We start from the raw sequence: 16640 nt of genomic DNA, 5'->3' as shown, positions 1-16640 counted from the left end.
ACTTTTCATGAATGAGAGATAACAAAGATGGCCGTGGATGCTCGGAGGAGGAAGTGGTTGCCAAGGGAAAAGGTCATGCCAGGAAAATCGGGGAGGAGACAAGCGGGCACGTAGCCTACGCCAACCACAGACCGATCCGCTGTCCTTCGGTTAAATCCCATCTTCAGCTCTGTAAACCATTCCACCAGTACATTGATGGACATATTTAACTGGAAACAAAGGCTTTATCCAGTAACACATTTATTTTTCTTATTTAGTTCAGATCACATTCAGGTAGAGGTGGAATTATTACATTTTCCTATTTGGTTCAGATCACAGTCAGAGGCGGAATTAATTGTAGGTAATAATAAAAATGTGTCATAACAATGCATACAATTAAAAAGTATTCACCCAAAACTTTTTTTTATAGAACATGAAAATAAGATTATTTAGTAATTGTCATAATGACTATATTAGCAGGAAGCATATCATTATCAATACTTATATATTAACAACAATTAAATACATTGTGACAATAATAATAATAATAATAATGTAATAATGATAATAATAATAATAAAAACAACAACCATCATTTTATTTTTTACAGTATTACAGAGAGGACAACCAGTGAAAACTATTTTTTCTGGAGAAGATCCTCACTCCAAGAGTTCCCAAGATGTACTAAACCACTTCACTGTGCAAAAGCTCTGGAGGCTTTGAGTGACAGTTCCTCTGTAACCAATCACAAGCGAGACAATTACTGATTGGTTGAAGAAGATCTATCATCCTTGTCCCCTTCTACTCCTACTACTGCCTGCTAGAGCCGCCTCCTTCTGCCCACTAGAGCCTCCTCGTTCATTTTACACCTTTAAGCCACTAGATGGCACAACCTACCCAACCACCATAGAGTCACATTGATTTTGTGAGTTGAATGGTGGGTTTCAGTAAATATGACATTACAAGTTGTCACCCATCCTGGAGGACATGACACAGCGCCACCAAGGGGAGATATTTTATACCCAGGGCAGAACCAGAGAGTTGTCCCTATGATCACCCCACAGTCCCTCAGCAATAGCTCCAGCCTGCATATTGATGTCTGCTGTATTACATCCCAGTCTCTCAGGGTACATCAGACCTTCCCTGGGGGGGGGTGATTAGAAGTGGTTTCTGTAGAGAGGTTTGCAGGCTACGGTGTGGAAGATGAATGGGGAGTGTGTCGTCTCCAGACCCAGACCATTGATCACAGCCTCATGGGGGAAAGCTCAGATTGCCAATCAATACTGGGTCATTCAGACCAACTACCTAGTGTCCACTGCAACAGCTTACTCGTATAATATGCCCTCTCTTGAGAGGATACATAACACCCGGGATGGTTTATGATTGGTAAAGATAAGACAGAGTTGAGGTTGTGTTTTTCTTTGATGAATTATTCATGTTTAAAATTCTCCACTGTACTTTGTGTTTGTAGCCAGTATCTTCTATAGCACACAAATGGCCTTCGGTACTCCGACTGAGCAGAAAAAACAAACATTGGGGCGTGAACACTGTAAATAATAAATGTGGATTCTGTGTTGATGCTCTTGAGAAGTTGTTCTTGGGCGTTTGCAGTTTGTGGGTGAAGGATTTAAGAGTGAACCATTGTGGGACTCAGCCAGGATGATTTTTGGATTCTCTTCATGTCTCTGGAAACACCCGGACCTCAGAGTTCAGTGACATGGAGACTGTGGAGACACTCGTAGAATAGTCTATCTATCTATCTATCTATCTATCTATCTATCTATCTATCTATCTATCTATCTATCTATCTAACTCTCTGTCTGTCTGTCTGTCTGTCTGTCTGTCTGTCTGTCTGTCTGTCTGTCTGTCTGTCTGTCTGTCTGTCTATCATCTGTCTGTCTATCCATTCATCTATCCATCCATCCATCTATCTAGTATGGGGAATTATCTTTCTGTGTGACTTTCCAAATAACTCTCCTTTCTGAACAGATCCCAAAAGAACACGAGAGGCTGGCCGATTGTGCTGACTGCCCTGTGACCTTCCATCACCCTCTGACCCCTGATCCTGACCTGTTGGGGCTTTGCTAACAATTGCCATGGTAACTGGTCTGTTCACGGGGCACTGTTGTAACCGTAGGCGTTGGAATGGCGATGAGGAGTGGGTGCAAGGCAGTCCTGTCTGAGCCTGTTGCTGCTCTGCATAGCCCCAAACAGGGCTCTGTTCATGGAGGCATGATAGGAGCGAGCCTGGTTGTAATTCAGAGATTTAACAGTTCTAAACATGATTCGATCTCAGTGAGAAAATATATCACTAAAGTATTTGTGAAAGTTATACCGTACACATTTGACACATCATCACAGGAGACTAAGCCAGAGTCTGAACAGAGCTCTAATGATGGCAGACAGATGTTAATGAAATGAACAGCCCTAGTGTTCAGGGTGAAATCATAGACCGTTTTGCACAGTCATACCCCTTAAATCTGATCAAGCCCTTCTGGGAAAGCGCATTCCTTGGGCCAACTGTGAATGTGCCTCTCTCACAGAAGGCCCTAAGACCGACCCTGTCAGGCCAGAACCGAGTCCAGATGGCTGGATCCCGCTGGGCAGGGCCCTCTGATGCAGGCTGGGTGAAGAGAGGTGGTCTGTGTGGCTGGCCCAGAGCCTGACTGGGCCCTTTTCACACCCAGGGTCCCCAGTGTTTCCCACTCACACCCTGCCGCTCTCAGGTTACGGCCAGGCACGGGGCGCTTGTGTCAGGCCTGTTATTCTTCCACAACCTCAACTGATTGGATTTTTAGAGTGTATCATTCTTCTTTCACAGTTTATGGAACGGTTCTGGTCTCATTAGGGTGGTGCAAGGGCCTGATGTTGGAGAGGAGGGAGGTTTGGGTCATTATTGATTTACAGTGTTTTCATTCAGTACTGTAACTTTTAGTTCTCTGGGTGGTATTTCATTTTGAGGTTTTGTTTCTGGGGTTTTTCAATAGAAAATGTCAATACTGCATGTCAGAAGGTAGATAGTGAAATTCTACACATGTTGTGATATCAAATGATCTTCAGTACAGTTTGCTGTGTTTGGGGGGGGGGGGTGACTGAACATCATGGGGTGGCACACCAAAACCAAAAGCCATAACTGAATTTCATAAATTCTATTATACAGTTGTAGTATATATGCTACTTTAAAACTATGTACTAAGGAATCGCATACGGATATACTTTGGTTTCTTATTTTACAATTAATGTTCTGATAACACATTTTCTGATCGATGTGCATAGACGAATATCAGTACAGTTAACACTTTGAGTAAAACCTTTACATTTGTGGGGGTTGGCGGCACCACTGGTGTGAACAGAGAGAGAGAGAATTACAAGAAAGAGAGAGAGAGAACAGAGAGAGTGAGAAGGGGAACAGACCACCTGGGTTCTGGGTTGGCTTCCAGGGATGTGTCTCCGGTTTCCAGGCCCTCCCTCAGCAACATTCTCCTAGGTCATTCTATACCTGGCTCTGGACAGAGACTATGGGGGCTGGTCTCTCTTTTGTGTCTCTGTAAGTACATGTGACCTGATGAGGGAAGAATGCATCTGTTAAGTATAGGTTTCACTTGGACTTCCAATAGGATTTTCCCTTTTTTTCCCTTCTGTTTTTTCAGGACACTTTCTCAAAGAACTTTGTGTTCCATTTGATCACTTTCTCACTATGGCCAAAACCAATCTCTTTTCACATGGACATTAATTCTGACTACATGAGTTATCTTCACACCTGCCAATAACAGCAGAAAAGATAATTAGTTGATGATGAGTAGTTTCATGAATGATGAATGTGACTTTGTCACCACATCCCTGCCTTTCTGTTTGGCTGTGAAACAACCAAGGATGTGAAGGATGAAGAAAGTGTTCCGTATTGTTGATGAGCCCACTGCACACGAGAAACATGCAGAAAATCAAGATGTCATTCAACAAAATTGAATCTGATAGAGACAAGATGTCCATACAATGCGGCTGTGAGAGAAGGCAGGACTGGGTCTGGTGCGCTAGTCAGACCATGGTGATGGCTGTGTTCCCAGAGCCAACAGGTGGAGATTTCATCCCAGATGCCTCCTGGCTGATGGGTAGTTTCCGCTCCACAACATGAGGCCCCGTCGTATCCTATGACAGTATGATTGACAGGTGAATGACACCAATGAGAAGCCAACCTTCTTCCCTTTGGGCCCAAATTCAGCTTGCGGTGAATGGAAAGAGAATTGGTGGAGGGGAAAAAAGTGTCTTTGAACCTGAAAAGAATATTTTTTCCCCCTTCTGCTTCTCCCTTTATCCCACTCTTTCTGTGTGCCAGGTTTCCTGCCCTTTGCCTGCTTTCTCCCTCTTTTCTGTGTGCAAGTGTTTTGTTCTGCTGGGGTTGGGAGGCTGATGGGGATGGTTGACTCGGGGCGCCAGGCAGAGCAGAATGTGAGGCACGTTAAATGAAGGCCCTTTTAGAGGGTGGAGGAGGGGGGATGTGTCAGTCAGCTCACAGGCCCTGTTTTGTTTGGACCTGTCAGACGAGCTGGCAGGGGGCAAGGTGATGGGAGGGTGGAAAGAGAGAGGGGAGAGAGAGAGAGATAGAGAGAAAGGAGGAGGGAGGCAGGGATACTGGGAGGTCTAAAAGCAGTCCCAGTGAGTTTCCCAGTATGGCTGGTAACTTCCACTATGGTGCAGGGTCACTGGCAGGGTGTTTAGGTGTCTCCGCACAGCTAGGCAAACTTGACAAACTTGGAAAAGAAGAGTGAACATTAGAATAATGTGGACAAACAGCATGGTCTCACTAAAAAGAATCATTTTCACACAGACATGGTTAAAAAACGGAATATGTTACAGAGTACAGTTTTTGTAAGCTTCTTCTTTTTTTTTTACTGTTGGAATGGATTGTTTAGTGATGGGATCTTCTTTGTCATTAGAAGTTGAATTTATTTGATGGAGTGCTCTTGGTTAGTCATGATCCATGGTGCCGGTCTTCCAAGAGTGTGTTTGCTTTGTGGTGGCCTGCCTTTGTGCCCCACCCTCAGCCACCCTGGCCTCTCTCACCATCAAGTGTTCCCCTTTCACAACTGCCAATCACCATCCAAGAGAAGTGACCACATCTGTGACCTGCTTAATGAGAAGGGAGAGCAATAAAGTGACAGTGAGAGAGGGGGAGAGAGAGAGAGAGAGAGAGAGAGAGAGAGAGAGAGAGAGAGAGAGAGAGAGAAGATTGTGGGAGAAAAGAGTGAGAACAAAGAGAAAAAGATGGAGAGAAAATGTGGACAAGATACCCTATCTTTTCATAGTTGTTGTATTGTCCTTGCTAAAGTATTTTCCCCAAACCTGTTGTGGTAGCATGTCCTCATGAAGGACATCTTTTTCCCATATCAACATGAATGACCATGTAAAACCTCAGTCAGACAGTGATTGCAGCAATTATGAAAACATATGCTGTATTGTTTAAGAGCCAGACATCACGATATTGGTGTTTTTCCCAGAATGATTCATGACTGTCATAAGATTTCCTTCCGTTCAGTGTCAGAACACATTAATATCAAAATAATCCTGAAATAAAAGGGTCATTTAGATTTAGGCTTTCCCCTCTGAGAATCCAAATCTCTGCTTTGCACTTTGAACAACAGCTTTCTTGATATCAAACCAAATATTTTGTTGTTCATGGCTACAGGCCATATAGTTTCTCAGTCTCCAGTGTTAGGAGCAGCCCTCAAAGCAGACGATTACACACATCAAGACAGATACATCTCCTCTCTTCGTATTTGTCCACGCTGTGTACGTCAGATTTTGTGTATTTGTGCTCACAAGTATTTCATCATTATCAATGTCACACTTAATGAGCTCTTCAACATGGAGGCAGTCCGGACAGAGATGTGACACGCTCTCTTTGTCCCATTGAGAAGACCTCTGGCTCTTGCGGCCCCCTTGTCAGTGTGCAGCTGTTAGCTGTCTCTCGTCATCGCGTGGAGGACCGTAATCTACCGAACACTGTCTGTTGACCTCTTACTGCGGCTGCCTCTCACAGCTGTACGCTTTGAACTTTCAGTTGGCTCCGCAACCAATCAAGCTCCTTTTAAAAATCCAAGCTTGTGTTTTTCCCAGTGTTGTAGGAGCTGTGTCGACCAGGTTTAAACCCACCAGTTTTGTTGTAGAGCAAGCATGGGGTTTCCTTTGTTGGACAAAAGTACACAGGTAACTAACTATTCTCTAGTCTGTATTATAGATACGTCCTACCAGCTTGCCTGCCTGCCTGCCTGCCCGCCCATCTGCCTGCCTGCCTATCTGTCTGTCTGTCTGTCTGCTGTAGGCCATCTGGCCAGGGAATCAGTGGGATGGATCAGCCAGCAATGACCCTCAGCAGGAACTCAAAAAAACAGGGTGTACAGGAATACACCTTGGTGAAGGCTGGCTAATTGACAGAGAGGCCACATTGTTGAAGGAATCTCACTTCTCTCATCCATTGAAACTCTTTGATACGATATCCAAACAGGACAAGGTATACCCCCAGGACAGTGCCACAGACTCTGATGTTAATGCCAGCTCAATACTTTTTTGTTCAGAATTTTTGTTTATTATTTATCCAAGGCCAAAAATCACAGACCTGTGAAGCACCTCCATTTCAGCACACCATTATGACCAAAAATGCATAAATAATTACTTCACTTCTGTTTGAATGATCAAAATCCAGATGCAAGAGCTTCATTTCTAGTCAAGCAGCAAAGCTTCGATGTAGGACAGGTCCTTCCAACATTGGAAAAATTCACAATTGGAAGCGAGTGGTTGCTTGGTGTGAAAATTTGTTTCCACAGACTCCTTTCATCAGCCCTGAGAGCAGAAAGAAAACCTCCCTTTGAACAACTGCCTGGAGGTGACAGAATCTGAAACTAATTTACGTTGTCCGTTCCCACAAAATGTCTTTTTCAATTTTGGGCCTATCAAGGGCCAATCTGGAAACCGTTACTCAGTGAGTCCTCAAAAGAAACAGTTTGCAGCTGAGAGTCCAGGGCTGGGTGAGTCAGGAAGGGAAGAAGGGGGGGACGTCAAGGGAGAGAAACAAGTGCAATTGATTCCGTTGCGAATTCCCCTCAGTGTGATGCCATGTTTAGGCTGATGCACAGGAAACAGGCTCTCACCAGCCAGGAAATGAAGTGGCAGACAGAGACCAGCTTGTGTTTCCCCTCTTTGCTTTCAGCTGGACCTTGTTAGGGAGGAGACACTGGGGCTGCTGCTTTTGTTCACGTTGGGGCCCCTGGTAAACAACTCTGCTACATGTTTAAATAACGCTAAGTGCTTGTGATGGCTGACTGCTATGCTGCCATGGAGTCTTGGGTTTCTCAGACTTCCACACCAAACACCACCCCCTCCCCCCTCCTCCTACTCCCTAACACTAAGTTAAACTTGTGTTACACATTTTCTATTTACTACCTTACTTATCTTACTTACACAGTAACCAGTAACTTTCTACCAGTTAAGTCTAAAAGTAAACTTTTAGAAGTGTAATTGGATGGTCTTATTTCATCCTTATCTATAGTGTCAGTTTTTACACCACATAAGCTTCACCACTGCTGTGCCAGTGGGAGAGAGACATGAGAAAAAGAGAGAGAGAAAAAGGCGAGAGAGAGAGGAGACAGAGAGATGAATAGAGACATCCCCTAGTCTTAAGGAATCTATCACAACAGGAGTTAAAATACGACTGTTTGGGGATCATGTTGATAAACGCTTATGATAGCTTTGTTATGTTAGGAATGTTGAGACGTATCTGTGACATTGATCTGCGGCTTGCCGTCTACCTTGTATGAATCACTCTGCTCTGATAATTGCTTAACCAGCTGCAGCTGGAAAGAAACTGTTGCTCTCCTGTGAGCTCAAGGTGAGAGAGGATCAGAGAGAAAATGCCTGCTATGTCTTACCTTGTTTTGTTCATCCGATGGTTGCACAGCTGGCCTTCAAATCCTTTTTTCCCCAGGATTGAGAAAATGGTTTTAACTCATAAACATTCAATGTTGACAATATGTTAGGCAGATGAATGATGATTGAGGATCTATAATTGAAAATGGGAAATGTTTATTTATGTTTATTTATTTTCTCACTTCGCTCTCCAGATGAGGCTTATGACAGGATCTTATGAAACACACATAAATCAACTCCATGAATTTTCAAGCCCACAAAACCAAACAAAGCCAATTATGGAATATGTTTGCATTCTAACGACACCTATGGGACCTGAGGATGGATTAGTTACCCTGCAGTCTCAACCTGAGTGTGGTCTTTGACACCCCAATACACACACACACACACACAGGGTGATGACAACAGTAGCACGGCTGGCCAAGTGGAAAGGAAGTCAAACACAAGACACAATGCAAGCCCAGACTCAGCCGGATCAAAGAGCTTTCATGGAGGACTGGGCAACCTTCACCACCTTCACTCACTGTGTGAGACAGACCGAGCAAACAGTCACTAGTAACAAAACAGCCAGTCACTATTGACAGAACATTGAGCCACAAGTAACTGAACTAGTCAAGGGTGATGTAACTTAGTGGTAAAGTGTTTGACTGTAGATCAAGAGGTTGTAGGTTCAAATCCCCACCACCATGTTGCTTAAGAGGAAAGACATACCAAATTGCAGAACAGTCAGTCACTAGTAACAAAACAACATGTGTTCAATGTCGCCGTGCATCCGAAAGCTATGCTTTCCAGAGGGTTATTACACAGTGATAACATCAACAGGATGCAATCAAATTAGAAACAGTAAATAAACCTTATCATGTGCATTGGCACAATAAAGGGTCATAAACTCGTCTGTTTCTCACTGACCTCGCCCACAGGAAAATCGAATTAAGCTGCTTCACAGCCCGGCAGTGTTTAATGTAAGTATGAGTGACTTTCCAATCTGAGGTCAGGACGGCTGACACCTGTTATAGACTGGGGCGGACAGACACTTCCTGTTTGCTGTTGGCAGCCTGAGGCTGCTGGATGTACTGAGGTCAGAGTTGACCTGGTGCCCACACAAATACCCTGTTCATACTCTGCAAGGTGAAGGGCCATCGCTGTGCGTGTTGCTCTTCCATGACTGCAACTGACTTCTCATAATGAGTTCAGCTCCATGAAATACTGGAGGTATGTTGTTTGGACAGCGAAGTAGCGAAACGGTGTGAATTTGGTGTGTTTGTTTTTGTGCTTGTGTGGGTTTGCGTGCGTTTTGGTGAGTGCTCTTGTGTGTAGGTGTATGTCTGTGCATGTGTGTGTGTGTGTGTGTATGTTTGTGTGTGTGTGTGCATGCAATACTGTTCATGGAATATAACCCTACCCTTTTGACTGACCAAAATTGGTTGGAGAGTGGTTTACATGTTAGGAATGTTTACTGTGTAAACTTGGTTTCTGCTCAGAGGGATGACAGGATCACTCAGTGTTAGTGAAAGACGTGGAACACTGCTGCTCTGCTCTGCCCTGAAACACTGCTGCTCTGCTCTCCTCTACCCTGGAACAATGCTGCTCTGCTCTACCCTGGAACAATGCTGCTCTGCTCTACCCTGGAACAGTAGATGTTTACGCCTTACTTACTGAGCATATTTCAGAGGATGCATCAGGCCCGGCAGTCATATTTAGCACAGTCCAGAAGGTGTAACCAGCAGAGACAGCTCAGGAAACAGGCATATTTTAATCATCAGACTTTTCTTTTGCAATTACAGTATATTCTCCCAAATGACTGTAGTATAGGGGTTTAATCAGGTGTGCTTCTAATGCCTGAAGGGCTGATCGATATCAATAAATCTACCTTTTATCCACATTACACAGGCTGTAAATGGGCTGTCATTTTCGATGCTTGTGATTATGGTTGTAGACAATGCACGGCCTATAGAAAAGCATCAATGATAAAATCTAAGTGTCTGTGGTACATTCTTGGCTTCAGACTAGCATTTCATGGTTCTCCAACAAGGTTGTTTTGTGACCCAACAAACTTTGTTTTTCCAACATTGTTCAATATCTAATGTAGTAGACATTAGATATTGCATATCTAACCCGTAGACAGACAAACCCGTAACCCCCTGATCTGTAACTTCAGCTCCCATTCTTGATACATACAGCTCTTGAAAAAATTGATAAACCACTGCACCTTTTTCTTTCATTTAAAAAAAAGTTGAGAAGGACAAGTTTGAGTGAGGAACAGAAGGGTAACATTTAAGATGCCATTGCAAATTCTACCCTTCTGTTCCTCACTCCAAATTGTCCTCAACCTTTTTTTCATGAAAGAAAAAGGTGCAGCGGTCTCTTTTTTTCAGAGCTGTAATAACCAGATGGCTCAGGTCTTCTTATTCAACACTATGCATTTGAATCATTTGCTTTTTTGGTTTCATTAGGTAACATGTTTACATACTACTTTAAAACCATCCACTGCCTTTCCTCGTAATGGAGAACTGCGACCAGGTTGCTTTTAACTTGATTCCATCTGTTGGAGAGGGGTTAGAGCATGACTGGCAGAGGTCCTGCTCTCTCAAAGTTAGCAGCTCGCTTGAGGGGGCTTGTTACTATCAGGGATGAAATACCCGCCCGTCCATCGACCCGACAGGCCTGACATCCATTCAGCCAAACCAAGGGAGCCCTGCCAGCAATCAAAGGGCTTTTCATTGAAGGAATCCAGCCCTGGCCTGTCATCACAGAGAGGCGTTCCCAGCTGTCAGCATGAGAGCTCCACCCCCCCCCCCCCCCCCCAGTACCCCTATGCTGCTCTCAACACACTCTTTCCATCTGTATCCCCCCCAAAACCTTCTTCCTCTGTACCCCCGCTCCCAACACACTCTCTCCATCATTACCCCCCCACATACCCCTCCCAACACTCTCCCCTTCTGTACCCCATCCCTCAACACGCTCTCTCCATTGGTGCCCCCCAACACACTCCACCCTTCAGTACCCAGTACCGCGTCCTTCCCCACACACTCTCCCCACAATCTCCCCCTCCCAACACTCTCCCCCTTAATACCCCCCTCCCAACAAACTCTCCCCCTCAGTACCCCCCTCCCAACACACTCTCCCCCTCAGTACCCCCCTCCCAACACACTCTCCCCCTCAGTACCCCCCTCCCAACACACTCCCCCTCAGTACCCCCCTCCCAACACACTCTCCCCCTTAATACCCCCCTCCCAACACACTCTCCCCCTCAGTACCCCCCTCCCAACACACTCTCCCCCTCAGTACCCCCCTCCCAACACACTCTCCCCCTCAGTACCCCCCTCCCAACACACTCTCCCCCTCAGTACCCCTCTCCCAACACACTCTCCCCCTCAGTACCCCCCTCCCAACACACTCTCCCCCTCAGTACCCCCCTCCCAACACACTCTCCCCCTCAGTACCCCACTCCCAACACACTCTCCCCCTTAATACCCCCCTCCCAACACACTCTCCCCCTCATTACTCCCCCTCCCCACACTCCCAAACTCTGTGTCCTGTTTGCCCTACGGCATTAGTTCATGGCACCATGGCTCCACCCTTTCTCCTCTCTCTCTTTCTATCTCTCCCTTTCTGTCGTTATCTCTTTCTCTTTCTCTTCCTCTCTCTCCCTCACTCTCAATCTATCTAATCTATCTTTTTGCTACCCACATGGGAATTAGGAAAGAAAGCTGAGGCATTTTAAATGAACACATGAAAAATGTTTGTGTCATAAGAATTCCTTTAAATTGTTTTGAGAATGTTGTTGTGATTGTGTCTTGCCACTGGAGGGGGCAAATCCCAAAGATATAGAAACTGGCTTTGTAATGAATAAGCATCTGACTATGTATTACTAGAACCTGTCAAGAAACTTTACATTATAGATTCATGAGTAAACAAAAGCAGACCTACAATTACATGAAATTATTAAATAAGAGAAAATAAGTTAAGATACGAATGCAGGAAGATAATGTTATTTGAGAAAGTTGTGAATGCTGTGAACCTCGTCAGTCCTTTCCTTTCCATTAAAAATACATGTGTTTTTTTCTGATAAAGCTGTGTAATTAGAATTAGCCCTACGGTAGTAGTAATTCCTTTATGTCACTCATTGCGATTTGCTTCTTTTAAAAACGTCTTCGTTGCCAGGTCTATTAGAGATACTAGAGCCAGAAATGTGCCTGGACACATCCCTTAGATGTACTAATTGGACCCCTAAAAAGTAATTAAATATACAGATTTCTTATGGAAAAAAAGGTTAATAGGCTTTGTGAAGTGAAGCATTAAAGTCTCGCAACCACAAAAGCAAAATCCAGGATTAAGAACGTAATCAGAGTAGCTGTGTCCCCTGGAACCAGGTTGGCTTTCTCACTCCCCCTTTCTCTTGATCCACAGACTTGTTGTTTCTAACATAAATTCAAGTGAAATTACTGCTGTATTGTTCCATGAGCTCTGGGCCAGTGTGTGTCAGAGAGGAGAGAGGTGGCTGTGGCTGCAGGGTGTGTTTTGTGTGTGGGAGCAGCAACCTCTAGCCTTCACCTCTCCTCTCTTTTCATCTCACTCAACCTCCTCGGATGCATTTTATGACCGGGTGGGTAGTGTGCACTGTGGGCTTCGCAATGGACGCTGGGAGTCCAAGGGCTTGTTTGTGTGGTAAAACAAAGAGAGGCTGGGGACAACAGCTTCAAGAGCTTAGCCTTTGTTCCTGGTGTTTTATAGCCCAGTCAAGGCAGTGAAGACCTAAACACACAGAAGCATGCAGGAAAATGTTAAGCAATAGCATTCATGTAAACATCCACTGAACCTTCTGGTATGGCAAATATTAGCTAAATGTATTGAGACTAAAGTTATGTCTGACTGATCACTACAACTTGTGGTGTCATTCCAGAGATTGATTGTGCAGAACCAGAGATGAAGAGACAAAGCTGATGTGCATGGCTTCAAGTTTCGTTGGAAATGGTTTACGTAACCTTTCTGTCTCTCTTGAATGAATTATTCACAGCCATGTCAGAACAGCCTGGATGTTTTGATTATGACAGACAAGCAGACAAGGTAGCATTTTAAATGGTAAAAAGAGAAAGCATGCATGTATGCATCTTCCCTGAATCTCTAAACTTGATTGTATTGCAGCAGAGGAATATCTTCAAACAAGTCTCTCTTTGTCTCTCCATAGCACACAAAGAGCTTTTGAACACATGGGCCCCTGAGTGCAGAAGAGAGAAGAAACAAAAAAAGAATGGGGATTTTTTTTAAAGCCTTTGGCATTCTGAGAACCATCAGAAGCCTGTTCCACACAGAGAATATCTAAGTCAGACGGATCTGTGAGCAAGCATCCATTTCAACATCCTAAAATGGACCAGGTTCAAACTCAGCCTTCATGGGAAGGATGGCCATGTTTCCACAGCCTCTGTGACTCTGGACAATAGCACTATGTTTTAAGATTACCCTGTTGGGGTTGAGGGGGCGAAGTTAGAGCCAGAGCCATAGATAGAGTTTTATCAGGAATCATACTATGTTGACCCTGTGGGAATTTCAATCATGTGCTGTCTATTGGTTTTAAGGAAACATAATATTACACATGATCCTCTTAATGTATTGTTCCATATATTACATTAGATAGTGATACACATCCTTTTGAATATGAACTGAGATGAAGAGTTCATGGATCTGTTGATAAATCTGTAAACTATTATTTATCTAGTCTTCTCCCTTTGTGTGAGGGAAGAGTTCAGAGAGCACATGGGGTTACCATATGTAACAGGTTAGAAAAGCAGTTTGAATAATTGCACAACATATTCTGTTACGTGTATTTCAGTTTCTTTTCTTAACCTTTTATTTCGAAATCACAAGCACACGGTATTGGGGGTCTCTGGTAGCCCTGCCTGTCTCCCCTTGTTTTGTTCCTCCTCCCCTTCCTCTTTCCTGTTTGATATATGCTGGCAATGAGGTAGGTGGTTGAATTTCAGTGGGAAAAACAATCAAATTAATATTGCCTTTAAAAATAGTCATCTATGTTATTATCTATCCTCTTACAACTGATTATTAATATGTATATAATATATCTGAACTATTTTTGTGAAATATCCCTGGTTTATATGTTTTTCTCTTTTGCTACATGTGGGGGCTAGCATTAAGAGTGGAGCTAGCAAACGGGAGACTCACCAAACTGTGTTTCTGTTGGTGTGCTTACACAGGTGTGATAACGTTATAATTTACCTTTCTTAATATAAATGTTAAATATCTCTTTCCTGTTTGATATATGCTGGGAATGAGCATTAAGAGTGTAGCTAGCAAACGGGAGACTCACCAAACTGTGTTTCTGTTGGTGTGCTTACACAGGAAATACATATAACTTCTCAGCAACGGTTGTCAACGGGTCACATTTATTACATAACGCAGAAGTTACACCGGTCACACATATCAGTCAAGTGTATCACTGTGAAAATGTTTTAACTATGAAGTGAATATCTCTATTAAAGTTTCAGACAAATAACCATAAATCCATCTCACATTTGTACTTTCATAGATAACCAACACAGAACACTGGTTTACACGGTGTTCATTTTAGGACATCTCAGACTCAAGTGTCAGACTCAAACGAAAAGGCGCCAAGTCTCAGACCAAAAGTCGTCAGACTCAGGCGAAACGGCTTCAGTCTCAGAAAAACCTCTGTCATTCTCAGACAAAACGCTCTCAAACCAAACGCCATCATTCTCAGACAAAACACTCTCAAACTAAACGCCATCATTCTCAGTTAAAACGCTCTCAAACTAAACGGCGTAATTCTCAGTGAAAACGCTCTCAAACAAAACGGCGTCATTCTCAGTAAAAACGCTCTCAAACTAAATGGCGTCATTCTCAGTTAAAACGCTCTCAAACTAAACGGCGTCATTCTCAGACAAAACGCTCTCAAACTAAACGGCGTCATTCTCAGACAAAACGCTCTCAAACTAAACGACATCATTCTCAGACAAAACGCCCTCAAACCAAACGACATCATTCTCGGCGCAGAATTTTCACCGCAAAATAGAGGTGCAGGCGCTTTTTGTACATACCGCGGAATACATAACTAGACGCACTTCACGCATCCCCTCCCAACTATTTCTGGGAAACTCCCACTTTCCCCTTGACCCTCCCGTGAATGCATATGCATGACACGGAAAAGCGCAATTTGCCATTTTCAGTTCCCGCGACAGGCAGTCTGCGCTTTTACCTCAGTGCGGCATGTTTGTACATACCTCGCCATGCTTTTACGCGCAAATTGCAAAACAAATACGCCTGAAGTGGGCGCAAAAGCGTTAGTACATGAGGCCCTCAGTGTACTGCAGACATTGTCATTATCCAAACTTCTGCTATGTCTTTTCCTCTTACGACTCACGAAGTAATACAGTCCAGCTGTGTGTCCTTGAGATTCCGTTTTCAGAATGCTTGGACAGATATGGTACATAATGTCCAGAACATCAATATTATACGTTTTTCAACAAGCAAGCTATTTCTGTATTTGTGGTGAGTGCGTGTTATTATACAACTATTGTGATGCTAAGTAAGTGTACGTTATGTACCAGCATTATGATAAATAATTATGTTGTGCTTGAAAATTGTAGAGGCTACAATGGACTGCAATCATGAACAACGTGCTGCTAAATTTACTATATTGAGTGAATGCATGTATTAACATCAATAGGCTACTTAAGGAATTCTTTGAGAGCATTGCATTTACAAGGGTACATTTCCTATGAAGGAGTTTCTAAATATAGGCACAGAGTTCATGAATGAAAGATTTGCTAAGCTGTGAAATTAGCATCCAAATAGCCCTTCATTATGTATGTACATTATTATCCATTTGCACAGGTTAGCAGAGGTTTGTGGTGCTTTATTTTCAGTGAGTCTCGCCTTGTAAAATGGTTCCGCATACAAATATGAGTATGAATATCCTATACTCATCTGATGTAAAATTATGTTTATTTTTATCCTGTAATTTGAGTCTGTCAGATAAACCAAACACAAATGAGTGAGTGAAAGAGGAAAATAGAGTAAGTAAAAGATAGAGAGAGTGTGTGAATGGGAAAGAGAGGGAGAGAGAGCGGGAAAGAGAAAGAGAGAGAGAGAGAAAGAAAGATCAAAGTAGTTACATAGCCAGCCAGGCCCTGTATCTACAATGAGTATGGAAGACTCTCCTCCTCCCTTCTCCTTCCTGCTCTCCCCTGATCGGAGTCCCTAAAGAGAATACACTCAATCCCTGTTAAATTATAGATTACAGCCCAGCTCTGGCTATGGCTATGGCTGGGCGGCTGGCTGCTAGAGTGTCAAACCAGCCCTCAGCTTCTTTCTACTGTCTCACCTCACAACCTCATTAAAAACAACATCAAACACTCTGAATATGTAAATATTGTCTCATGCATACAATATACTCCCTGCTGTACAAAATCTGTCTGTATCTCTATGGTTGCGTTCATTAAATGCTGAAATGGCTAATACAATGTGAAATGGTTTTTACTCAAATGTAAACATATATTCTCACCTTAAGGAGAAATAATGTGTGAAACATCCTGTATAAAAGATGAGGTTCTCTGGTACAAAGTGTTCCACCTCAACTGAATACTGTTGGGAACGTTTGCAGACACTGTCTGTGCATCTTGTAGCAAAGACTGTTCAGAGACTGGATTTGAAGAAAAGTATTAGCACACCTCCTTCTAGACTCTTGGTCATGTTCTAGTCAGAACTCC

This window comes from Osmerus mordax, chromosome 6 (assembly GCF_038355195.1).
Source record: "Osmerus mordax isolate fOsmMor3 chromosome 6, fOsmMor3.pri, whole genome shotgun sequence".
Taxonomy (NCBI): domain Eukaryota; kingdom Metazoa; phylum Chordata; class Actinopteri; order Osmeriformes; family Osmeridae; genus Osmerus; species Osmerus mordax.
The sequence above is the reverse complement of the archived record's forward strand: the minus strand, read 5'-3'. Positions refer to the sequence as shown.